The sequence below is a fragment of the Primulina tabacum genome, chromosome 10 (genome assembly GCF_025594145.1).
Source record: "Primulina tabacum isolate GXHZ01 chromosome 10, ASM2559414v2, whole genome shotgun sequence".
Taxonomy (NCBI): Eukaryota; Viridiplantae; Streptophyta; class Magnoliopsida; order Lamiales; family Gesneriaceae; genus Primulina; species Primulina tabacum.
In genome coordinates, this window is record NC_134559.1 from 40,875,561 (window position 1) to 40,901,208 (window position 25,648).

At 39.6% G+C, this 25,648-nt stretch overlaps 6 non-coding genes and 2 pseudogenes across 6 annotated transcripts; all 8 read left to right on the forward strand.

Moving 5' to 3' along the window:
* The first annotated feature begins 336 nt into the window (after positions 1-336).
* Positions 337-454, forward strand: LOC142509334 (5S ribosomal RNA). The gene has a single exon (XR_012807513.1). It is a non-coding gene; the product is annotated as a 5S ribosomal RNA (ribosomal RNA).
* Positions 455-1,134: 680 nt separating this feature from the next.
* Positions 1,135-1,252, forward strand: LOC142509047 (5S ribosomal RNA). The gene has a single exon (XR_012807237.1). It is a non-coding gene; the product is annotated as a 5S ribosomal RNA (ribosomal RNA).
* A 689-nt stretch (positions 1,253-1,941) lies between these two features.
* Positions 1,942-2,057, forward strand: LOC142508560 (5S ribosomal RNA). Its single transcript, XR_012806767.1, has one exon. It is a non-coding gene; the product is annotated as a 5S ribosomal RNA (ribosomal RNA).
* A 686-nt stretch (positions 2,058-2,743) lies between these two features.
* Positions 2,744-2,862, forward strand: LOC142506881 (5S ribosomal RNA). Its single transcript, XR_012805156.1, has one exon. It is a non-coding gene; the product is annotated as a 5S ribosomal RNA (ribosomal RNA).
* A 1,256-nt stretch (positions 2,863-4,118) lies between these two features.
* Positions 4,119-4,236, forward strand: LOC142511353 (5S ribosomal RNA; annotated as a pseudogene).
* Positions 4,237-4,918: 682 nt separating this feature from the next.
* On the forward strand, positions 4,919-5,036 carry LOC142509697 (5S ribosomal RNA). The gene has a single exon (XR_012807858.1). It is a non-coding gene; the product is annotated as a 5S ribosomal RNA (ribosomal RNA).
* A 684-nt stretch (positions 5,037-5,720) lies between these two features.
* Positions 5,721-5,839, forward strand: LOC142516721 (5S ribosomal RNA). Its single transcript, XR_012812501.1, has one exon. It is a non-coding gene; the product is annotated as a 5S ribosomal RNA (ribosomal RNA).
* Positions 5,840-24,130: 18,291 nt separating this feature from the next.
* Positions 24,131-24,246, forward strand: LOC142512803 (5S ribosomal RNA; annotated as a pseudogene).
* Positions 24,247-25,648: the final 1,402 nt, after the last annotated feature.

The window sequence follows — 25,648 nt, forward strand, 5'->3', positions numbered from 1 at the left end:
TCGCTATTTTCTTCTTCTTATTTTTTTTCTATTTTCTAGAAAAATTTAGCAATTTTTGTTGTCATAAGCCGGTTCTGTGCGGAAAAGTTTGACGCAGATTACTCCGGAGACGGTTAACTCATTAAAAACAATTATTTCGACTGTTTTATCCATAATTTACGTAAACAGTCGCGACACGAGTACTGCCCAGGGAGGTCACCGATCCTAGCTCTGCCATAGCGCCAGAACGCTTAACTTCATGGTTCTGATTGGGCGAGAGCAGTGACGCGTGTTGTCCATCGCCGCCCGTTCCAAACGTACTCGAGGAATATAAGAATAAACATCCCACTCAATGTCGGGTGCCATCATACCAGCAATAATGCACCGGATCCCATCAGAACTCCGTAGTTAAGCGTGCTTGGGCGAGAGCAGTACTAGGATGGGTGACCCCCTGAAAGTCATCGTGTTGCACCCCTTTTCGTGTTTTTCTATTTTTGATTACTTGTTGAGAGACGATTTTCGGCTCAAATAATCTGAATCTCTATTGGGACTAAATAAGATATGTGAAATCAACGTAGCTCGGGCACTACTGGATTTGGACAAAATTGTAGGATAATTTGATTGTAAACGGGCAAACGAACAAGACTCATTACTTTGCAATGAGCTAGCGAGATTTTAGCCGAATTCCTTCTCTAAGACCCTCTAATTTGCGATTTTCCGCTTCTGTTAAGCTTCCGTTTCCTCGAGAAATCCGTTTAGGAAGTCCGAAATTCGATTCCGGTTCCATTTTATCGTATCCCAGGCATAATAACAGCTTTACATTCTCTATTTTCTTCTTCTTTTTTTTCTATTTTCTGGGAACATTTAGCGATTTTTGTTGTCGTGAGCCGGTTCTGTGCGGAAGGGTATGACGCAGATTACTTCAGAGACTGTTAACTCATTAAAAACAATTATTTCGATTGTTTTATCCATAATTTACGTAAACGATCGCGACACGAGGACTTTCGAGGGAGGTCACCCATCCTTGCTCTGCCATCGCGCCAGAACGCTTAACTTTATGGTTCTGTTTGGGCGAGAGCAGTGTCGAGTTTTGTCCATCGCCGCCCGCTCCACACGTACTCGAGGGATATAAGAATAAACAACCCACTCAATGTCGGGTGCGATCATACTAGCACTAATGCACCGGATCCCATCAGAACTCTGAAGTTAAGCGTGCTTGGTGAGAGCAGTACTAGGATGGCTGACCCCTAGGGAATTCCACGTGTTGCACCCCATTTCGTGTTTTTCTATTTTTGTTTACTTGTTGACAGACGATTTTTGGCACAAATCATCTGAATCTCGATCGGGACCAGATAAGACATGAGAAATTAACGTAGCTCGGGCACTGCCGGATTTGGAGAAAATTGTAGGCTAATTTGATTGTAAACGGGCAAACGAACGAGACTCCTTACTCCGCAATGAGCTGGCAAGATTTTAGCCGACTTTCTTCTCTAATACCCTCTAATTTGCGAATTTACGCTTCTGTTAAGCTTCCGTTTCCTCGAGAAATCCGCCTAGGAAGTCCGAAATTCGATTCCGGTTCCATTTTATCGTATCCTAGGAATAATAACGGATTTACATTTGCTATTTTCTCCTTCTTATTTTTTTTCTATTTTCTGGGAACATTTATTGATTTTTGTTGTCATGAGCCTGTTCTCTACGGAAGGGTATGACGCAGATTACTCCAGAGACAGAGACGGTTAACTAATTAAAAACAAGTATTTTGACTGTTTTATCCATAATTTACGTAAACGGTCGCGACACGAGGACTTCCCAGGGAGGTCACCCATCCTAGCTCTGCATTCGCCCCAGAACGCTTAACTTCATGGTTCTGATTGGGCGAGAGCCGTGCCGCGTGTTGTCCATCATCGCCCGTTCCACACGTACTCGAGGGATATAAGAATAAACATCCCACTCAATGTCGGTTGCGATCATACCAGCACTAATGCACCGGATCCATCAGAACTCCGAAGTTAAGCGTGCTTGGGCAAGAGCAGTACTAGGATGGGTGACCCCAGGAAGTCCTTGTGTTGCACCCCTTTTCGTGTTTTTCTATTTTTGATTGCTTGTTGACAGACGATTTTCGGCTCAAATCATCTGAATCTCGATCGAGACCAGATAAGACATGTGAAATCAACGTAGCTCGTGCACTGCCGGATTTGGACAAAATTGTAGGCTAATTTAATTGTAAACGGGCAAACGAACGAGACTCGTTACTCCGCAATGACCTGGCGAGAGTTTAGCCGAATTCGTTCTCTAAGACCCTCTAATTTTCGATTTTCCGCTTCTGCTAAGCTTCCGTTTCTTCAAGAAATCTGCTTAGGAAGTTCGAAATTCGATTTCGGTTCTATTTTATCGTATCCCAGGCATAATAATAGCTTTACATTCGCTATTTTCTTCTTCTTATTTTTTTTTCTATTTTTTTCTGGGAACATTTAGCGATTTTTGTTGTCGTGAGCCGGTTCTGTGCGGAAGTGTATGATGAAGATTACTCCGGAGACAGTTAACTCATTAAAAACAATTATTTCGACTGTTTTATCCATATTTTCGTAAACGGTCGCGACACGAGGACTGCCCAGGGTGGTCAGCCATCCTAGCTCTGCCATCGCGCCAGAACGCTTAACTTCATGGTTCTTATTGGACGAGAGCAGTTCCGCGTGTTGTCCATCGCCTCCCGTTCCACATGTACTCGAGGGATATAAGAATAAACATCCCACTCAATGTCGGGTGCGATCATACCAGCACTAATGCACCGGATCTCATCAGAACTCTGAAGTTAAGCGTGCTTGGGTGAGAGCAGTACTAGGATGGCTGATCCCTAGGGAATTCCTCGTGTCGCACCCAATTTCGTGTTTTTCTATTTTTGATTATTTGTTGACATACGATGTTTGGCTCAAATAATCTGAATCTCGATCGTGACTAGATAAGACATGTGAAATCAACGCAGCTCGGGCACTGCCGGATTTGGAGAAAATTGTAGGCTAATTTGATTGTAAATGGGCAAACGAACGAGACTTGTAACTCCGCAATGAGATGGCAAGATTTTAGCCGAATTCCTTCTCTAAGTCCCTCAAATTTGCGAGAGCAATATTAGGATTGGTGACCCCCTGAGAAGTCCTCGTGTTGCATCCCTTTTCGCGTTTTTCTAATTTTGATTACTTGTTGACAGACATTTTTCGGCTCAAATCATCTGAATCTCGAACGGATTAGATAAGACATGTGAAATCAACGTAGCTCGGGCACTACTGGATTCGGACAAAATTGTAGGCTAATTTGATTGTAAACGGGCAAAACGAACGAGACTTGTTACTCCGCAATGAGATGGCAAGATTTTAGCCGAATTCCTTCTCTAAGTCCCTCAAATTTGCGAGAGCAATATTAGGATTGGTGACCCCCTGAGAAGTCCTCGTGTTGCATCCCTTTTCGCGTTTTTCTAATTTTGATTACTTGTTGACAGACGATTTTCGGCTCAAATCATCTGAATCTCGAACGGATTAGATAAGACATGTGAAATCAACGTAGCTCGGGCACTACTGGATTTGGACAAAATTGTAGGATAATTTGATTGTAAACGGGCAAACGAACAAGACTCATTACTTTGCAATGAGCTGGCGAGATTTAGCCGAATTCCTTCTCTAAGAACCTCTAATTTGCGATTTTTCGTTTCTGTTAAGCTTACGTTTCCTCGAGAAATCCGCTTAGGATGTTCGAAATTCGATTCCGGTTCCATTTTATCGTATCCCAGGCATAAAATAGCTTTACATTCGCTATTTTCTTCTTCTTATTTTTTTTCTGTTATCTGGGAAAATTTAGCGATTTTTGTTGTCGTGAGCCGGTTCTGTGCGGCAGGGTATGACGTAGATTACTCCGGATTCGGTTAACTCATTAAAAACAATTATTTCGACTGTTTTATCCATAATTTACGTAAACGGTAGCGACACGAGGACTTCCCAGGGAGGTCACCCATCCTAGCTCTGCCATCGCGCTAGAACGCTTAACTTCATGGTTCTCATTGGGCGAGAGCAGTGCCGCGTGTTGTCCATCGCAGCCCACTCCACACGTACTCGAGGGATATAAGGATATACATCCCACTCAATGTCGAGTGCGATCGTACCTGCACTAATGCACCGGATCCAATCAGAACTCCGAAGTTAAGCATACTTGGGCGAGACCAGTACTAGGATGGGTGACCCCCTGGAAGTCCTCGTGTTGCACCACTTTTCGTGTTTTTCTATTTTTGATTACTTGTTGATAGACAATTTTCGTCTCAAATCATCTGAATCTCGATCAGGACCAAATAAGACATGTGAAATCAACGTAGCTCGGGCACTGCCGGATTTGGACAAAATTGTAGGCTAATTTGATTGTATACGGGCAAACGAACGAGACTCATTACTCCGCAATAAGCTGGAGAGATTTTAGCCGAATTCCTTCTACAAGACCCTCTAATTTGCGATTTTCCGCTTATGTTAAGCTTATGTTTCCTCGAGAAATCCGCTTAGGAAGTTCGAAATTCAATTCCGGTTCCATTTTATCGTATACCAGGCATAAAAATAGCTTTACATTTGATATTTTCTTCTTCTTATGTTTTTATATTTTCTGGGAACATTTAGCGATTTTTGTTGTCGTGAGCCGGTTCTGTGCGGAAGGGTATGACGCAGATTACTACGGAGACGGTTAACTCATTAAAAACAATTATTTCGACTGTTTTATCCATAATTTACGTAAACGGTCGCGACACGAGGACTTCCCAGGGAGGTCACCCATCCTAGCTCAACCATCGCGCCAGAACGCTTAACTTCATGGTTCTTATTGGGCGAGAGCAGAGCCGCGTTTTGTCCATCGTCGCCCGCTCCACACGTACTCGAGGGATATAAGAATAAACATCCCACTCAATGTCGGATGCGATCATACCAGCACTAATGCAACGGATCCCATCAGAACTCTTAAGTTAAGTGTGCTTGGGCGAGAGCAGTACTAGGATGGGTGACCCCCTTGAAGTCCTCGTGTTGCACCCCTTTTCGTGTTTTTCTATTTTTGATTACTTGTTGACAGACGATTTTCAGCTCAAATCATCTGAATCTCGATCGGGACCAGATAAGACATGTGAAAACAACGTAGCCCGGGCACTGCCGGATTTGGACAAAATTGTAGCCTAATTTGATTTTAAACGGGCAAACGAACGAAAATCATTATTCCGCAATGAGCTGGCGAGATTTTAGCCGAATTCCTTCTCTAAGACCTTCTAATTTGCGATTTTCCGCTTCTGTTAAGCATCCGTTTCCTCGAGAAATCCGTTTAAGAAGACCGAAATTCGATTCCGATTCCATTTTATCGTATCACAGGCATAATAATAGCTTTACATTTGCTATTTTCTTCTTCTTATTTTTTTTTCTATTTTCTGGGAACATTTAGCGATTTTTGTTGTCGTGAGCCGATTCTATGCAGAAGGGTATGACGTAGATTACTCCGGAGACTGTTAACTCAATAAAAACAATTATTTCGACTGTTTTATCCATAATTTACGTAAACGGTCGCTACACGAGGACTTCCCAGAGAGGTCACCCATCCTAGCTCTGCCACCACGCTAGAACGCTTAACTTCATGGTTCTGATTGGGCGAGAGCAGTGCTGCGTGTTGTCCATCGCCGCCCGCTCCACACGTACTCGAGGGATATAAGAATAAACATCCCACTCAATGTCGTGTGCGATCATACCTGCACTAATGCACATGATCCCATCAGAACTCCGAAGTTAAGTGTGCTTGGGCGAGAGCAGTACTAGGATGGGTGACCCCCTCGGAAGTCCTCGTGTTGCACGCCTTTTTCGTGTTTTTCTATTTTTGATTACTTGTTGACAGACGTTTTTTGGCTCAAATCATCTGAATCTCGATTGGGACCAGATAAGACATGTGAAATCAACGTAGCTCGGGCACTGCCGGATTTGGACCAAATTGTAGCCTAATTTGATTGTAAACGGGCAAACGAACAAGACTCATTACTCCGCAATGAGCTGGCGAGATTTTAGCCGAATTCATTCTCTAAGACCCTCTAATTTACGATTTTCAGCTTCTGTTAAGCTTCTGTTTCCTCAAGAAATCCATTTAAGAATTCCGAAATTCGATTCCGGTTCCATTTTATTGTATCTCAGGCATAATAATAGCTTTACATTCGCTTTTTTTTTCTTCTTATTTTTTTCTATTTTCTGGGAAAATTTAGCTATTTTTGTTGTCGTGAGCCGGTTCTGTGCGGAAGGGTATGACGCAGATTACTCAGGAGATGGTTAACTCATTAAAAACAATTATTTCGGCTGTTTTATCCATAATTTACGTAAACGGTCGCGACACGAGGACTTTCCAGGGTGGTCAACCATCCTATATCTGCCATCGCGCTAGAACGCTTAACTTCATGGTTCTGATTGGGCGAGAGCAGTGCCGCGTGTTGTCCATCGCCGCCTCCTCCACACGTACTCGAGGGATATAAGAATATACATCCCACTCAATGTCGGGTGCGATCATACCAGGACTAATGTGGGGACCCGGACGCTAATCATCTTCTTAATCATCTTTGGGATTTAATTATCAATTAAGATAATCAGGGTCTAAAAATTTTTCTTTTTTTAAAATGTAAGTGCGGAACGTAATGGAATTAACTAATATACATCTCAGTATAAAAGTACAATAATGTACAACAATTATTCAAACTAGTCTAAGGTTTAACTACTAAATTTCAAGTATTAAACCAAGTCTACATCCAAGACCGGAATCACCACTCTATTCTCGATCTCTCATCATCCTCTTGACCCTGATCCTGTCCCTCCTGTTGTCATGCACACATACAAACAAGACAACAGCCGGATACTCCGGTGAGAATAAATCCCAGTATAAATAATGTATACATGCAGTTAACTGAATTAACATAAAAGCATGAATTATATCTTATCACATGTAGCATAGTCAATAACATGTATCAATACCAATCTGTAAATAAAACATGAATCGTAATCTACGAAACATAAACCAATACGGATCTGTAAATCAAGTTCTAGTCTCGATATCTAAGACTCGACTCATCTCTTATTCTAATCTAGGGATCCCGATCTAATTTAGACTTTGGTATGCTGTATCGAGTGTCTACAATAGACGTCGATCTACATCTAAGCTCATCGATACACCGTAAGTCTAGAGTCTACGCGGTTCTGACAAAGACTCGGCGATTCTGCCCTAGCTAGGCTGATCTGCCCTAGACTCAAACTCTGGCTCTGCTATAATTCAATAGACTAAACATATCAATATGATAATCTGCAAATATCAATGCAATAAGGTAAAGTATGTGATTTTGGGAAACTCAAGTCAAACCTAACTCGAGTTGTGCAATCCCGAATCAACATTTATTTATATCTTTATCTTCTCGATCCGACGAAGACGAAGTCTCGTATTCCAATCTGTCCATAACCAGTCTTGCAATGACAATCGCATAAATACAATATTAGTATATAAATCAATTCAAGACTTGTTCTGATCAATACTCAAACCAATACATAATCTGATCCATATCTGAACAAGGCACAATCTAATTAATATCAACGATATCACGATACAATCGAAATCATTACTGAATCTGATCAATCTAAATAAATACTGAATCTGATCAATATCAATCTACTGATGTTTCGACGGCATAACAATACAGTCACGATAACCCCGTCTATCTCAACATCACAGATATAATATCAGAATTCATAACCAGTATCAGTACAACTCATAATCTGAATAATAACACAATTCTGGTATAGAATCTCAACTAAATCAACTCTGAAATTCATAACAATTTCATAAACAGTCTATTCTTTAATCTGACTTCGATTCTATGATGTCTAACGTGTCAAGAACATCATATATGAATTCCATTTAATTCTGACAACATCATAATTTCAGAACATGTCTAAACGTAACAAAACTTACGTCCAGTTGTAGCATGCGTTGATTGGAACACAGTACTGAAGTCGGATTCAAAAACAGACGGACGGATTTTTCATAAATCTCGATCAAAAGCAGAAGCTGCTTCTTCCGTTCCTTTCTTTCTTTTTCCTTCTGAGAATTACCGTTTGTATGTTTATATATATATACATACATATTTCGTGCATGCAAGGCAAGTGGCTCACTTCTTCATAAAACACGTCTCGCGCATATGCGCGACCCCAATCGGCGCATATGCGCGAGACACTCGGTCTCCGCGCATATCCTGTACATCGCCTCGCGCATATGCGCGACTCATCTCCGCGCATATGCGCGAGACCCTCTGGAGTCACTCGCATAGGCTTCGCGCATATGCGCGACATCTTCCGCGCATATGCGCGAGGTCTTCTGCCTGTTTGGCGCATGTGCGCGCATCCGATCGCGCATGTGCGCCGATGCTACTGTCCTCGCACATCCATTTTCACACGCTATCTCATTTCGTGTCTCGGTTAGTGAAACGTCCTGCTCTTTTTATTGCTTTAAAAGTACTAGAAATTTTTTTTTTCCTCTGTCTAAAATTTTCGGCTTTCAGTAAAATATTTTTATAAAATATTTTAACCCTTAAAATAAAATACCAACCATCTAGCATTTTAAAAATAAAGTGCAATGGCCATAAAATAAAATCGTCGCATGATTACCAAACCTAAAAAGCAATAAATTTGAAAAGTAAAGCCCATACTAAACCTCTCAAAATCTCTCAAAAGCATAAGTAAATCGTCTTAAAATCTTTAAGTAAAATCATAAAGCATAATGCGGAAAATGTAGCGCTGGTCCTCGGGTTATGTGCGCCTTCAGTCCAGTCAAATCACTCATCAAGTCCTCCCTCAATACCACCTGCATCCATCACACCTATTGAGTCTAAAGACTCAACACACCATAATCTTGATAACGAGTAATACGTAATACAAACAACATATAACGGTGAAAAATATTTGTACTTAAAATATCATTTTCATGAAGATGCATAAACATAAACATTTTTGTAAATATTTTCATGATGCATAAAACTTTAAACATAAACATTTTCATAAAATACTTTTTCATGACATGCAATCATAAACCTTAACCTTTTCCCTTTTTTCTCAACATGACATGACATAAAACATTTTTCATGATCATAAACATTTTTCCTTTTTCTTTTCCTTTTCCTTTTCCTTTTGTTAAATTCAGATCGTTAATTGTGACTTTCCTGATCATGCTCATGAGGGTCGATGGATCCATCTACAAAAAACCACAGTACTGGGCGGCGAGGGACACCAGCAACACTCTCACCGGTCAACTGGGCCCTGGCCTATCATGATTCGAATAGAAATACGATCGTCGGGGCTCCCTCTGGGGCCTTTTCCCCTCACGATATTCCTATTCTTCCGTTACCACAAAACCGTTACCACATATCCGTTACCACATATTCGCAATGATGGAAACACGATCGTCGGGCTCCCACTGGGACCATAACCCTTACGACGTCGCCAACATTAACGAATTAGTCACAATTATTTCACATCCTTCAACATTTTTCATTCGCATCACTTAAAAAAAATCATGAATATCATTACGTTTTTCATTTTTTTGAAACCAAGCATGCAACATGTATTTTAAATGTCTTCTTAAATCATAAAAATCCCTTAGACATTTAAAAATCATCATTTAATCATGAATAATTCATAAACATTTAAAAATAATCATATTTTCATAAAAATAGCATTTAGGGCACTGCCATGACGTTTACTATGCTTTAGGTGCAAAAAGACCGTTTTACCCCTAGACGTAAAATTTTACCTTTTCGACTTTTTCCTTGATTTCATGACTCTAACATGTCCCAAATAATTATTTTAGCTTACGTGAATTTTTTCATAATTTTATTTGGCTTAAATGTTAGACTTTTTCAATTATTTTTTCTTAATTATTTTGACGGTGTTTTAATCCCGAAAAATACCAAACTTTAATATAAAATTCCTAAATTATAAATTTAGTCTTTTTATATTATTTTAGCCCTTATGGACCCCGACTCGACCCCCGTGAGCCGTTTTCCAATTTTTTTCTTCTTTTAAATACCCTATTCGACACCTAAACTTCAACCCCGAGCCAACTTTCGATTTTCACGAGTTACCCCCGAGCAATATCGAACCAGAACCTGCCCAACATGTTGAAGTACCCTACTGGACTCTAACCTCACCAAGAAACCAGCCCAAACCACAAAAACGACAGCTTCCTAAGTAACCCCATGCTGGCCGAGACTTTCAGCTTTCATGGACTCTACGATTTTGGTGTCTAGACCCTAAGCCGACGCCCCAACCCCTGAACCAAATTATTGTGCACCACGCTAGGACCCTAGTGAGCCACCCTAGCCCAGCCCGTGACCCCGAGTTGAACCCCTCATCCCCTGGACCTGTGCGTAAACCCTGCACCAACTTGTGCATGGTTCTCGGGTGGAGTCCTAGCATAGCTAGGACTCTTCCCCAGCCCTGACCGTGAGTCCTAGCTTGGCTAGGACTCCCTCCTTGACTCTCTCGTGACCTTGGCTAGCCCCTGGAACCAGCCAACCCAACCCCAACCCCCTGCAATGAAAACCCGAACCCTCAACCCAAGACAGCAACTCGCGCTGCTTGGTGTTTTGTTTCTGCCGTAACTTTTGGTGGTGATTAAGGTGAGTTGGTGTGATTCTAAAACAAGTGTAAACCACTCTTGATCCTTCCTTATGTCATGGCAGCCCCTTAACCAAATAATATACAAGTTATTGGATTCAAAAATCATGTTTTCTCATTTATACATGCCATAAACCGAAAATTCTGAAAAATATTTCATGTTCTTCATGCACACAATAATTCAATCAATAATATGATATGATGGATGAGAAAAGGAGATGTATGGCGTGCCTTTGCGTTTTATACGCACGAAAAACCGTTGACGACGAAGAACGGGAGATGACTACGGCTTCTACTTTGCTTGTTGCCTTCGAAAAACCCTTACCAAAAATCCTTCAAAGTGCCGTGAGATTTGTGTGTGTGTGATGGGAAGAGTTTTTCAGAAAATAAACTAGGTGGCCGATTTCCTTTGGTGCCAAAGTGTAGGGTTTTGCAACTTTTACACTTTAAATACTAATTAAATCCCTAAGTAGGCTTTAGGCCTATTAAGCCATAGAATTAAGCCCATTAGTTAAATTAGGATTTAAATAAAATATTAACAAGGTTTTGGTTTAAATAAATTTGTGAATTTATTAGCCGGGTTGCCAAAAAGCTCGTATTTTAGTTGAAAAACCAACACCGATAAAATTTACGCCCCGGCGTATAAAATCACCTCAAAACCCTTAATTTCACAAAATACTAAAAAGCATCGACAATCTTGTAAATAATTAAAAATAAAAATTTAATAAAAATATTTTACGTTTTCTTCAGCCCTCGGTCCCCGTTCCTCGATCGTCACTTGAATATTCCTAAAATACATTTTTTTTTGCATGATGACAAATAAATCTCATTTAGCATATAAACAAGTACGTCACATAATTAATTAGCAGCTAAAATCAATTAATTACTCCATTTTTCATAATTTCCTAGATTCGCATGCAGTTGGATTACGTTGTCTTAATTTTGGACCTTACAATTCCCCCCCCCCCCTTAAATAAAATTTCGTCCTCGAAATTAGAACTTACCGAAAAGATCCGGATAGCGACTCTTCAAGTCCCTCTCGGTTTCCCAAGTAGCTTCCTCTTCCGAGTGATTCAGCCACTTGACCTTGACCATTGGAATGACTTTGTTACGCAATCGTCTTTCTTGTCTAGCCAGAATCTGGACAGGTCTTTCTTCATACGACATATTTGGAGTTAGTTGAAGAGGTTCATAATTAAGCACATGTGACGGATTCGACATGTACTTCCGCAGCATCGAAATGTGGAACACATTGTGAACTCCTGCAAGCGCTGGTGGCAATGCCACTCTATAAGCTAGTGTCCCAATCCTCTCCAAAATCTCGAATGGACCTATAAATCTTGGACTAAGCTTGCCTTTTTTGCCAAAGCGCATAACACCCTTCATGGGTGCTATTTTCACAAAAAGATGATCGCCCACTGCAAACTCTAAGTCTCTTCGTCTCTTGTCCGCATAACTCTTTTGTCGGCTTTGTGCAGTCTTCATTCTATCACGAATCTCGACTACAAGTTCAGCTGTTTCTTCAATCACATCTGGACCAATGTCTCTTCTTTCCCCAACCTCGTCCCAATGAATAGGAGATCTACACTTCCTTCCATAGAGTGCCTCAAAAGGAGTCATTCCTATTGATGATTGATAGCTGTTATTGTAAGTGAACTCCACTAGAGGTAATTTTTGTACCCAAGAAACTGCGAATCTCGGTGACACTCTTCGGTACTGGCCACTCTTTTACTGCCTCAACTTTACTCGGATCAACTTCCACGCCATCACTAGAAATGATGTGGCCTAAGAACGCCACTCTGTCAAGCCAAAACTCGCACTTGCTGAACTTTGCATATAGCTTTCTGTCTCTTAATACCTGCAGTGCTGTCCTCAAATGGCGACTATGCTCCTCTCTGCTCTTGGAATAGATCAATATGTCATCAATGAAGACAATAATAAACTGATCCAGATACGGCTGAAATACTCGATTCATGAGATCCATGAAGATCGCTGGCGCATTGGTCAACCCGAATGGCATGACCATAAACTCATAGTGCCCATATCTTGTGCGAAATGCTGTCTTGTGCACGTCAGACTCCTTGACTTTCAACTGATGGTATCCAGATCGCAGATCAATTTTAGAAAACATCGAAGCTCCTTGAAACTGGTCAAATAAATCCTCAATTCTTGACAGTGGATACTTATTTTTGATAGTGACCCTATTGAGCTCTCGATAATCGATGCAAAGACGCATACTACCATGTTTCTTTTTCACAAACAAAATCGGTGCGCCCCACGGAGAGTAACTAGGGCGAATAAAACCCTTGTCTAGCAGTTCTTGGATTTGATCTTTTAGTTCTTTCATTTCAGCGGGTTCTGGACGATAAGGTGCTTTAGATATAGGAACAGTGCCCGACATAAGTTCAATAGAGAACTCCACTTCACGATCGGGTGGGATGCCAGAAACGTCTTCGGGAAAGACGCTAGGAAAATCCCTCACAATATCAACATCTTCTAACTTCTGGCTGATGGATTCATGTGTAGTAGTGACACATGCTAAATACGCCTGACATCCATGCTTAATAAGCTTCCTCGCACTTAGACAAGAGATAATGTGCGGCATTTGCTGGTTTCTTGCCGCCTCGAAAACAAAAGATTTACCACTTGGTGGCCTAATTGATACTGATCGCTGACGAAAATCAATCGAAGCTCCATTCGCTGATAGCCAATCCATCCCAAGTATAATATCGAATTCGGGCATAGGAAGCACAATAAGATCTGCCCGAACAACATCTCTGAATAAACGAAGCTCCAGATTCTTAACAATCTTAGATGTGAGCATCTGATCACCGGAAGGAATCGAAACTTTGAAACCCAAACCCATATCTTGAGGAGTAATATTCAGTCTTTTGATGAAGGTTTCTGATATGAAAGAGTGTGTAGCTCCTGAATCTAGCAAAGCATAGGTAGCTACGCCTAGAATGATGATCCTCCCCGTGATGAGTGTAGTGTCTGCCTCTTCCTCAGCTTCCTCGGCATTCATAACATAAGCTCGGGCCGTAGCAGCTGCTTTCCTCTTTGGGCAATCAATAGCCTTGTGACCGGCCTCCTTGCAGTAGAAACATTTATATGATCCCAACTCGCATTTCCCAAGATGTAGACGGTTGCACTCCTTGCATGGTTGCCTCTCAGCAGGCTTTGGTGCTCCCGGATTCTGTGGCTTTGGTGGCGCTGGCTTCTTGACTTGACCTTGGGGCTTTTGAGGCCCTTGAGGTCTAGGAGGACCCGTATTTGGCTTCTTGTTGGGTTGATTGTTATTCTGATAATGCTGCCTCTTGCGCGGAATCTCAAAGTCAATGTCCTTTAAGGATTGCTCAGCTTGATATGCATAAGTAACTGCCATAGCATAATTCTCCGGACGCATCATCATAACTTTATCCCGAATGGTAGGTCTTAGGCCATCCTTGAAATGCCTAAGTTTTACTTCCGCGTCTCCAGCAATAAGGGGTACGAAGTGGCAACCCCTATCAAACTTCTTCACAAAATCAGCAACAGATATGTCTCCCTGACGGAGGGTCATAAATTCCCTCTTTATCCGGCTTCTGACATCAGCAGTAAAGTATTTCTCATAGAATTTCGTCTTGAACTGTGCCCAAGTGAGTGTAGCAAGGTCAACACCATGCTCGGCTCCTTCCCACCATAAAGAAGCGTCGTCCCTAAGCAGATAAGTAGTGCATCTTACACGGTCGGCGTCTCCCATGTTCAGATAGCGAAAATGTACCTCGAGTGATCGGATCCAACTCTCTGCAGCAAATGGATCGGTGGTGCTAGAAAATTCCTTCGGCCCTAGCCTTCGGAACTGCTCATAAATATCATCCTGTGGCCTAGGTGGCTGCTGTGGCTTCTGCTGCTGCATCTGCTGTAACTACAGCTGTAGCTGTTGCTGCTGTAACTGTTGCTCGAAGAGACGAGCCATACCCTCTAATGCACGAGTAGCAGGATCCCCAGGTGGAGGAGGTGGTGGTGGTGGTGCATTTCTTTGACTATTCCCTCGGCGATTAACACTGTTCTCTGCCTGATTCTCGATAACGGGTACGCGTCTAGGAGGCATTTTATCTGAATGTTTTCCAAATTCTAACGTAACCAACATGCAATTAAATCTAAGTTTTCTAATCATGTAACACATCCTGACTTAATTAGCATTTTAAGCATGCAAGGCAATACTACTAAAAAAAACTATTAAACAGGTATCCTAAACATAATATACATAACGTCATGCAGGTTAAATCATATAGAATCACATAAAACAAGTAAAACTTACGACTTGAGGCTTGACGATTGATCTTTCTGGCGCTGATGGTGGCACAACCCTTTACAGGAACCTGGCTCTGATACCAACTGAAACGTCCTGCTCTTTTTATTGCTTTAAAAGTACTAGAAATTTTTTTTTTCCTCTCTCTAAAATTTTCGGCTTTCACTAAAATATTTTTATAAAATATTTTAACCCTTAAAATAAAATACCAACCATCTAGCATTTTAAAAATCAAGTGCAATGGTCATAAAATAAAATCGTCGCATGATTACCAAACCTAAAAAGCAATAAATTTGAAAAGTAAAGCCCATACTAAACCTCTCAAAATCTCTCAAAAGCATAAGTAAATCGTCTTAAAATCTTTAAATAAAATCATAAAGCATAATGCGGAAAATGTAGCGCTGGTCCTCGGGTTATGTGCGCCTTCAGTCCAGTCAAATCACTCATCAAGTCCTCCCTCAATACCACCTGCATCCATCACACCTAGTGAGTCTAAAGACTCAACACACCATAATCTTGATAACGAGTAATATGTAATACAGTCAACATATAACGGTGAAAAATATTTGTACTTAAAATATCATTTTCATGAAGATGCATAAACATAAACATTTTTGTAAATATTTTCATGATGCATAAAACTTTAAACATAAACATTTTCATAAAATACTTTTTCATGACATGCAATCATAAACCTTAACCTTTTCCCTTTTTCCTCAATATGACATGACATAAAACATTTTTCATGATCATAAACATTTTTCCTTTTCCTTTTCCTTTTCCTTTTCCTTTTGTTGAATTCAGATCGTTAATTGTGACTTTCCTGATCATGCTCATGAGGGTCGATGGATCCATCTACAAAAAACCACAGTACTGGGCGGCGAGGGACACCAGCAACACTCTCACCGGTCAACTGGGCCCTGGCCTATCATGATTCGAATAGAAATACGATCGTCGGGGCTCCCTCTGGGGCCTTTTCCCCTCACGATATTCCCATTCTTCCGTTACCACAAAACCGTTACCACATATCCGTTACCACATATTCGCAATGATGGAAACACGATCGTCGGGCTCCCACTGGGACCATAACCCTTACGACGTCGCCAACATTAACGAATTAGTCACAATTATTTCACATCCTTCAACATTTTTCATTCGCATCACTTAAAAAAAATCATGAATATCATTACGTTTTTCATTTTTTTGAAACCAAGCATGCAACATGTATTTTAAATGTCTTCTTAAATCATAAAAATCCCTTAGACATTTAAAAATCATCATTTAATCATGAATAATTCATAAACATTTAAAAATAATCATATTTTCATAAAAATAGCATTTAGGGCACTGCCATGACGTTTACTATGCTTTAGGTGCAAAAAGACCGTTTTACCCCTAGACGTAAAATTTTACCTTTTCGACTTTTTCCTTGATTTCATGACTCTAACATGTCCCAAATAATTATTTTAGCTTACGTGAATTTTTTCATAATTTTATTTAGCTTAAGTGTTAGACTTTTTCAATTATTTTTTCTTAATTATTTTGACGGTGTTTTAATCCCGAAAAATACCAAACTTTAATATAAAATTCCTAAATTATAAATTTAGTCTTTTTATATTATTTTAGCCCTTATGGACCCCGACTCGACCCCCGTGAGCCGTTTTCCAATTTTTTTCTTCTTTTAAATACCCTATTCGACACCTAAACTTCGACCCCGAGCCAACTTTCGATTTTCACGAGTTACCCCCGAGCAATATCGAACCAGAACCTGCCCAACATGTTGAAGTACCCTACTGGACTCTAACCTCACCAAGAAACCAGCCCAAACCACAAAAACGACAGCTTCTTAAGTAACCCCATGCTGGCCGAGACTTTCAGCTTTCATGGACTCTACGATTTTGGTGTCTAGACCCTAAGCCGACGCCCCAGCCCCTGAACCAAATTATTGTGCACCACGCTAGGACCCTAGTGAGCCACCCTAGCCCAGCCCGTGACCCCGAGTTGAGCCCCTCATCCCCTGGACCTGTGCGTAAACCCTGCACCAACTTGTGCATGGTTCTCGGGTGGAGTCCTAGCATAGCTAGGACTCTTCCCCAGCCCTGACCGTGAGTCCTAGCTTGGCTAGGACTCCCTCCTTGACTCCCTCGTGACCTTGGCTAGCCCATGGAACCAGCCAACCCAACCCCAACCCCCTGCAATGAAAACCCGAACCCTCAACCCAAGACAGCAACTCGCGCTGCTTGGTGTTTTGTTTCTGCCGTAACTTTTGGTGGTGATTAAGGTGAGTTGGTGTGATTCTAAAACAAGTGTAAACCACTCTTGATCCTTCCTTATGTCATGGCAGCCCCTTAACCAAATAATATACAAGTTATTGGATTCAAAAATCATGTTTTCTCATTTATACATGCCATAAACCGAAAATTCTGAAAAATATTTCATGTTCTTCATGCACACAATAATTCAATCAATAATATGATATGATGGATGAGAAAAGGTGATGTATGGCGTGCCTTTGCGTTTTATACGCACGAAAAACCTTTGACGACGAAGAACGGGAGATGACTACGGCTTCTACTTTGCTTGTTGCCTTCGAAAAACCCTTACCAAAAATCCTTCAAAGTGCCGTGAGGTTTGTGTGTGTGTGATGGGAAGAGTTTTTCAGAAAATAAACTAGGTGGCCGATTTCCTTTGGTGCCAAAGTGTAGGGTTTTGCAACTTTTACACTTTAAATACTAATTAAATCCCTAAGTAGGCTTTAGGCCTATTAAGCCATAGAATTAAGCCCATTAGTTAAATTAGGATTTAAATAAAATATTAACAAGGTTTTTGTTTAAATAAATTTGTGAATTTATTAGCCGGGTTGCCAAAAAGCTCGTATTTTAGTTGAAAAACCAACACCGATAAAATTTACGCCCCGGCGTATAAAATCACCTCAAAACCCTTAATTTCACAAAATACTAAAAAGCATCGACAATCTTGTAAATAATTAAAAATAATTATTTAATAAAAATATTTTACGTTTTCTTCAGCCCTCGGTCCCCGTTCCTCGATCGTCACTTGAATATTCTTAAAATACATTTTTTTTTTTGCATGATGACAAATAAATCTCATTTAGCATATAAACAAGTACGTCACATAATTAATTAGCAGCTAAAATCAATTAATTACTCCATTTTTCATAATTTCCTAGATTCGCATGCAGTTGGATTACGTCGTCTTAATTTTGGACCTTACAGTTAGCCCTTTCGTAATTATCTCGATTAAAAATCAATAATCGTATTAATTATTGCCAAATCATTTCAGAATAATCTCATATTACAGTAATCAAATTCTCGGGCCTTACATTTCTCCCCCTCTAAGATATGATTTCGTCCTCGAAATCACAAGCAATCAATTCAGATAAGGAAGATATGTATACTCAAGGTTACTTCAGAAAATTCATTCTATCAAACCATTCTGATAAAATTACTTGCAATTACTGGCTATACAACATCCGTATATACCAATCAACAGCTCATACCACATCAATATCAACAGCTGTTATCAAATTCAATCTCAAATATCACCGTAATATCATTCCCATTCAGCGGAAATCTGCAGTACTCACTGTACAATGTTTTATCTGTGGCTATCTTAATACTCGTTTGATAGCTATCATTATACAGTAATTCATAAAGTGACAAGACATTAGGTCACTAGTGCTAAAATCCAGCACTACAGTTCCTGGATATCCTCCAGTATATAGATAGTTCATTTCAACTATCCGTCAATCTATAAATCATAGATAAAATCATGCTATACATTCTGCCAAAAGCACAAAATCAAGCAAAATCACAATCTGATATACTCTACTTCGGCATTCTAGTTATTCTGACCACTTTTCTGACATCGATCTGTGTCATTTGGTCATGTTTGTACGTTATCTGGTACAAACTAATAAATCTAGATTGAACAATATGTCAATCACAATCATATTACATCACAATCTGGAAAGTATTACAGTGATCTTATTACGAAATTCATCGAAATATACTCCCCATGTCTAGTCAGAAATATACAAATTCTGTAATAACTCTTCTGATTTCTATATTTCTGTCTTCATTTATTGGCGATTCAGACATTTCAGTACAAGTTCTGCCAACATTTCCGTATAAATTCTATCATAACTGATTTAATCTGTCTATATCAAAACTGTCTGTTCGAATTATCATATACTTTCTGTTACCTAAACGACTACTGAATCCATTTCTGTGCGCTTCTGACCTTATCTGTCATTTCCAATTCGAACTATTGGGTATAAACAATCAGTTAATAGTATAAATTAAAGAAAAATACCTACCTGGTATTCGGTTCTGATTATCGATATCAAATTCTGTTGTACAATTGTGAAACATTTGACATTACAAGATAATCATTTTCATACAGTAAAAATCACATATCTGTCACCCCGATCGATGCTCTGCTCTGATTATCGAAATTAAGTTCTGGACATTCTAGTTAAATCTCTGAACTGCCGTAATTCTTGAATTCAGTTCTGATTCGGTTTGAATAATCTGTATCAAACACTGACTCAAAATAACGGTACTATCAAATCAGATTCACAATATCAATAGTCTATACTGATCTAGTGAGTTCAGTAACTCATAAAATTGCAATTTCTGGCAATACTGTCAATTCTGACTAATCCATCACGTCTTCATGCCGTGCTGATCAACTGCTATATATCATCTGTAAATATAATATGCCCCCAAACAATATAAGCTATCTCAAATACTGTTTTAGAACAATAACAATACTAAAGCAGATACAAAACAACAATCGTATACGATAATCTATCAATTCAGACCAAAAATAAATTTCTGACATTTCTGACATTTATGAAATTTCTGATCTTTCTGATATCGGTATCATTCTCAGCCACTGATCATAATCTCAACTGTGTCAAATTCAATCGGTATACTAACTTCAGATATCGCATACTCTGAATACAATCTGTTTCAAGCAGAATTCATATCTGAAAAATTTCTGTATACAATAATCACATTCCTCAGAATATCCCATTCAATCTTCAGTTATTCGATTCAATCAATCAGATGCTGCGAATATATCAAAATATCATAGATACAACGAGCATGAAATCATCAGAATATCTCTGAATATATTGAAATATGCCAAAGAGAAACACTAGATCAGATGTAACTCCTGTTCGGTACTCTTCTACTGGTCTTTCAATTCATTCAGTGTCATTCAGTACATTTAATATCATTCTGTACTAAATTCTAAAGCACAAACAGTACCTGATCTCAATTCAATTCTAGAATCTATCTTTCTGATATAAAGCAAATCTGAAATCTTATCTGGGCAAACATCAGCCAACTCGTACATCATTGGCAAATCTGCCAGTGCTAGACTCGATTTCAGTATGTCTACTGAATACATAAGGATACCATCTGTTCCTTTCTGTATCGATCGAGTCATATACAACACACAGATATCAAAGGAATTCTGAATCTAGAATCCTTACCGTGAAATCTTTACTCATCAGCCCTATCTAGTCTGAATCTTATATTTTTCTGGAAGGAATCTACACTAGTTCTGTACTTGTTCAGCATATTAATATCAATAATGACATCAAATCAGAGAACACAAGTACATCATAATCTAACTCAATCTCATTCTCATCTTACTGTAGTATACAATATGTCATAAAAATCTCTGGTATCAATCTTTCCTTCCCAAAAGGTACAAAGATTAATACTACAGCAATACAGACCCAACAGATACCATATGTATCAATGCAACTCAGTCAAAGATAATCATAGAAAATGCATTAGTATATATCAATACATATGCAATATAATCATAAAGTAACAGTACCTGCCACAATATCATCAAGTGTGCTCCGGGTCTGTTCCTCGATCACCACAACCAGATGGTCCAGCTCCCTGAAATCTACGGGAATCTCTTTGGGGACAAACTCTAGCAAAGTGTCCCGGCTGTCGGCAGATACGACAACTACCAGTCACTCCCTGGCATTGCTCTGTGGAATGTCTCCCTCCGCAAATCCTGCAATACACTCCAGTATAACTTGGGCTGGAACCACTGGAGCTAGTTGAACCGCTCAGTCCGCTCCCTAACTTCTTGAATGGCTTCTTTCGAGCTTTCAGCAAATCTTGCTTTCCACTCGTGCTGCCGCGATCAAATCGGAGAGGGGATATCTGTGTCTGGGGTTGCATCGCACACACCCTTTTTAGTTGTCTAATCAGACTCGCTTCCGCTCTCTTCGCTTTACTCAAGGCATCAACAAAATGATAAGGTTGCTGCATATTCATCATCAATGCAACTATCTCCGAGTTCAGTCCTCTGATGAACTGATCTGCTACAGCTTCATCATTCCCAATTACCTGAGGAGAAAAACGCCGTAGAGTAGAGAATTTCGCAACATATTCTTCAATATTCAGTTGGCCTTGTCTCAAATTCTCAAATTCTGCTTTCTTGTCCTCTCGGTACGAAACTGAGAAAAATCTTCGATAAAATTCAGTTCTGAATATTTCCCACGAAATCACTGTACCTCTCTATTCTAGCATTTTTTACTTGTAATCCACCAACTCCTGGCAGTCTCTCGTAACTGGTGGAATATCAGTTTAATTCTCTGCTCATCTGAATAATCAAGTAAATCAAACAGTATTTCTATGTCATCGAACCAGTTCTCACAATCTTCAGACGTCTCGGTACCACTCAGAATCGACAGCTGAAATAACTGAAATTCTTTCAACTGTATTTCTATCTGAGTTTCTGATACATCTATTTGTTCAGTCGAAGTACTACCCATTTCTGGAATTCTCCGTGGAGGGATATCTGCTTATCAAAACATTAGTACTCAAATACTACAAATCTGTTCCGATCTTTCTCTAATCATCTTACTGCTGATCATGAATCAGATCTGATTCATACTCAATAATACATAATACCAACTCAAATCAGATAATCAGGTAACCATGTATTTCAAAGCAGTAAAACCTAATCTCATGCTAGCATTCACATGCAAGGAAAGAAAACTCAATCTACCTCGCTCATTCTCTTCTATCTCAATCTAAAAGATCTATCGCTCTGATACCACCTGTTGTGGGGACCCGGACGCTAATCATCTTCTTAATCATCTTTGGGATTTAATTATCAATTAAGATAAACAGGGTCTAAAAATTTTTCTTTTTTTAAAATGTAAGTGCGGAACGTAATGGAATTAACTAATATACATCTCAGTATAAAAGTATAATAATGTACAAAAATTATTCAAACTAGTCTAAGGTTTAACTACTAAATTTCAAGTATTAAACCAAGTCTACATCCAAGTCCGGAATTACCACTCTAATCTCGATCTCTCATCATCCTCTTGACCCTGATCCTGTCCCACCTGTTGTCATGCACACATACAAACAAGACAACAGCCGGATACTCCGGTGAGAATAAATCCCAGTATAAATAATGTATACATGCAGTTAACTGAATTAACATAAAAGCATGAATTATATCTTATCACATGTAGCATAGTCAATAACATGTATCAATACCAATCTGTAAATAAAACATGAATCGTAATCTACGAAACATAAATCAATACGGATCTGTAAATCAAGTTCTAGTCTCGATATCTAAGACTCGACTCATCTCTTATTCTAATCTAGGGATCCCGATCTAATTTAGACTTTGGTATGCTGTATCGAATGTCTACAATAGACGTCGATCTACATCTAAGCTCATCGATACACCGTAAGTCTAGAGTCTACGCGGTTCTGACAAAGCCTCGGCGATTCTGCCCTAGCTAGGCTGATCTGCCCTAGACTCAAACTCTGGCTCTACTATAATTCAATAGACTAAACATATCAATCTGATAATATGCAAATATCAATGCAATAAGGTAAAGTATGTGATTTTGGGAAACTCAAGTCAAACCTAACTCGAGTTGTGCAATCCCGAATCAACATTTATTTATACCTTTATCTTCTCGATCCGACGAAGACGAAGTCTCGTATTCCAATCTGTCCATAACCAGTCTGGCGATGACAATCGCATAAATACAATATCAGTATATAAATCAATTCAAGACTTGTTCTGATCAATACTCAAACCAATACATAATCTGATCCATATCTGAACAAGGCACAATCTAATTCATATCAACGATATCACGATACAATCGAAATCATTACTGAATCTGATCAATCTAAATCAATACTGAATCTAATCAATATCAATCTACTGATGTTTCGACGGCATAACAATACAGTCACGATAACCCCGTCTATCTCAACATCACAGATATAATACAAGAATTCATAACCAGTATCAGTACAACTCATAATCTGAATAATAACACAATTCTTGTATAGAATCTCAACTAAATCAACTCTGAAATTCATAACAATTTCATAAACAGTCTATTCTTTAATCTGACTTCGATTCTATGATGTCTAACATGTCAAGAACATCATATATGAATTCCATTTAATTCTGACAACATCATAATTTCAGAACATGTCTAAACGTAACAAAACTTACGTCCAGTTGTAGCCTGCGTTGATTGGAACACAGTACTGAAGTCGGATTCAAAAACAGACGGACGGATTTTTCATAAATCTCGATCAAAAGCAGAAGCTGCTTCTTCCGTTCCTTTCTTTCTTTTTCCTTCTGAGGATTACCGTTTGTATGTTTATATATATATATACATACATATTTCGTGCATGCAAGGAAAGCGGCTCACTCCTTCATAAAACACGTCTCGCGCATATGCGCGACCCCAATCGGCGCATATGCGCGAGACACTCGGTCTCCGCGCATATCCTGTACATCGCCTCGCGCATATGCGCGACTCATCTCCGCGCATATGCGCGAGACCCTCTGGAGTCACTCGCATAGGCTTCGCGCATATGCGCGACATCTTCCGCGCATATGCGCGAGGTCTTCTGCCTGTTTGGCGCATGTGCGCGCATCCGGTCGCGCATGTGCGCCGTTGCTGCTGTCCTCGCACTTCCATTTTCACACGCTATCTCATTTCGTGTCTCGGTTAGGCCTTTCGTAATTATCTCGATTAAAAATCAATAATCGTATTAATTATTGCCAAATTATTTCAGATTAATCTCATATTACGGTAATCAAATTCTCGGGCCTTACAACTAATGCACCGGATCCCATCAGAACTCCGAAGTTAAGCGTGCTTGGGCGAAAGCAGTACTAGGATGGGTGACCCCTTGGGAAGTCCTCGTGTTGCATCTCTTTTCGTGTTTTTCTATTTTTGATTACTTGTTGACAGACGATTTTCGGCTCAAATCATCTGAATCTTGATCGGGACCAGATAAGACATGTGAAATCAACGTAGCTCGGGCACTGCCGGATTTGGACAAAATTGTAGCCTAATTTGATTGTAAACGGGCAAACGAATGAGACTCATTACTCTGCAATGAGCTGGCGAGATTTTAACCAAATTCCTTCTCTTAGACCCTCTAACTTGCGATTTTCCGCTTCTGTTAAGCTTCTGTTTCCTCGAGAAATCCGTTTAGAAAGTTCGAAATTTGATTCCGGTTCCATTTTATCGTATCCCATTCATAATAATAGCTTTACATTCGCTATTTTCTTCTTCTTATTTTTTTCCTATTTTCTGGAACATTTAGAGATTTTTGTTGTCATGAGCCGGTTCTGTGCGGAAGGGTATGACATAAATTACTCCGGACACGGTTAATTCATTAAAAAAAATAATCCATAATTTACGTAAACGGTCGCGACACGAAAACTTCCCAGGGAGGTCACCCATCCTAGCTCTGCCATCGCGCCAGAACGCTTAACTTCATGGTTCTGATTGGGCGAGAGCAGTGCCTCGTGTTTTCCATCGCCGCCCGCTCCACACGTACTCAAGGGATATAAGAATAAACATCCCACTCAATGTCGGGTGCGATCATACCATCACTAATGCTTCGTAAGCGCGGACGCTGCTCACGTGGTGCCACGTCCGCGCGACGGAATAATTAGCGACGGAATATATATAAAACCATCGCTCAAATTGAATCAGCGATGGTTTATAAACTGTCGCTAAAATGGAATCAGCGACGGTTTAATATATGTCGCGAAAATAGAATCAGCGACGGTTTCGAAACCGACGTTAGTTTGAGCAACGGTTTAAAAACCGTCGTTATTCCTAAATTTTGGTTATTTTATTAAGGGTGAGGACATGATAATAACCACCTATGGGACACCAACTATTGCACTTTAGGTTTTTGTTTTTTTTTTTAATATCAACATACACTTTTATTAATTTTTTTTCAACAATTCAAATATATATTTAGTCTCTCCATAATTTATTAACGGCCGCAGATAATTGTATTAACAGCGTGCACATGTACGCAGCGGATAATCTTGAACTTTCAACGGTTTGCATCTTTGCAGCATGCAATGTTCGCTGCGGAAAAAGAATTTGCGCGATGCGAAAAACCATTTTTGTTGTAGTGAACACAGAGAAAAAAACAGACAAAAATTCATCACGAAATAAGTTTTTTCAAGAATCTCTACTATTCAAAAAAGATTCGTGAGATAAAAATTCGTGAGACCGTTTCACAAGAGACCTACTCAAAAATTTCTGTTTAAATCTTAAATTTAACAAGAATTATTATTTGTTTAATAAATT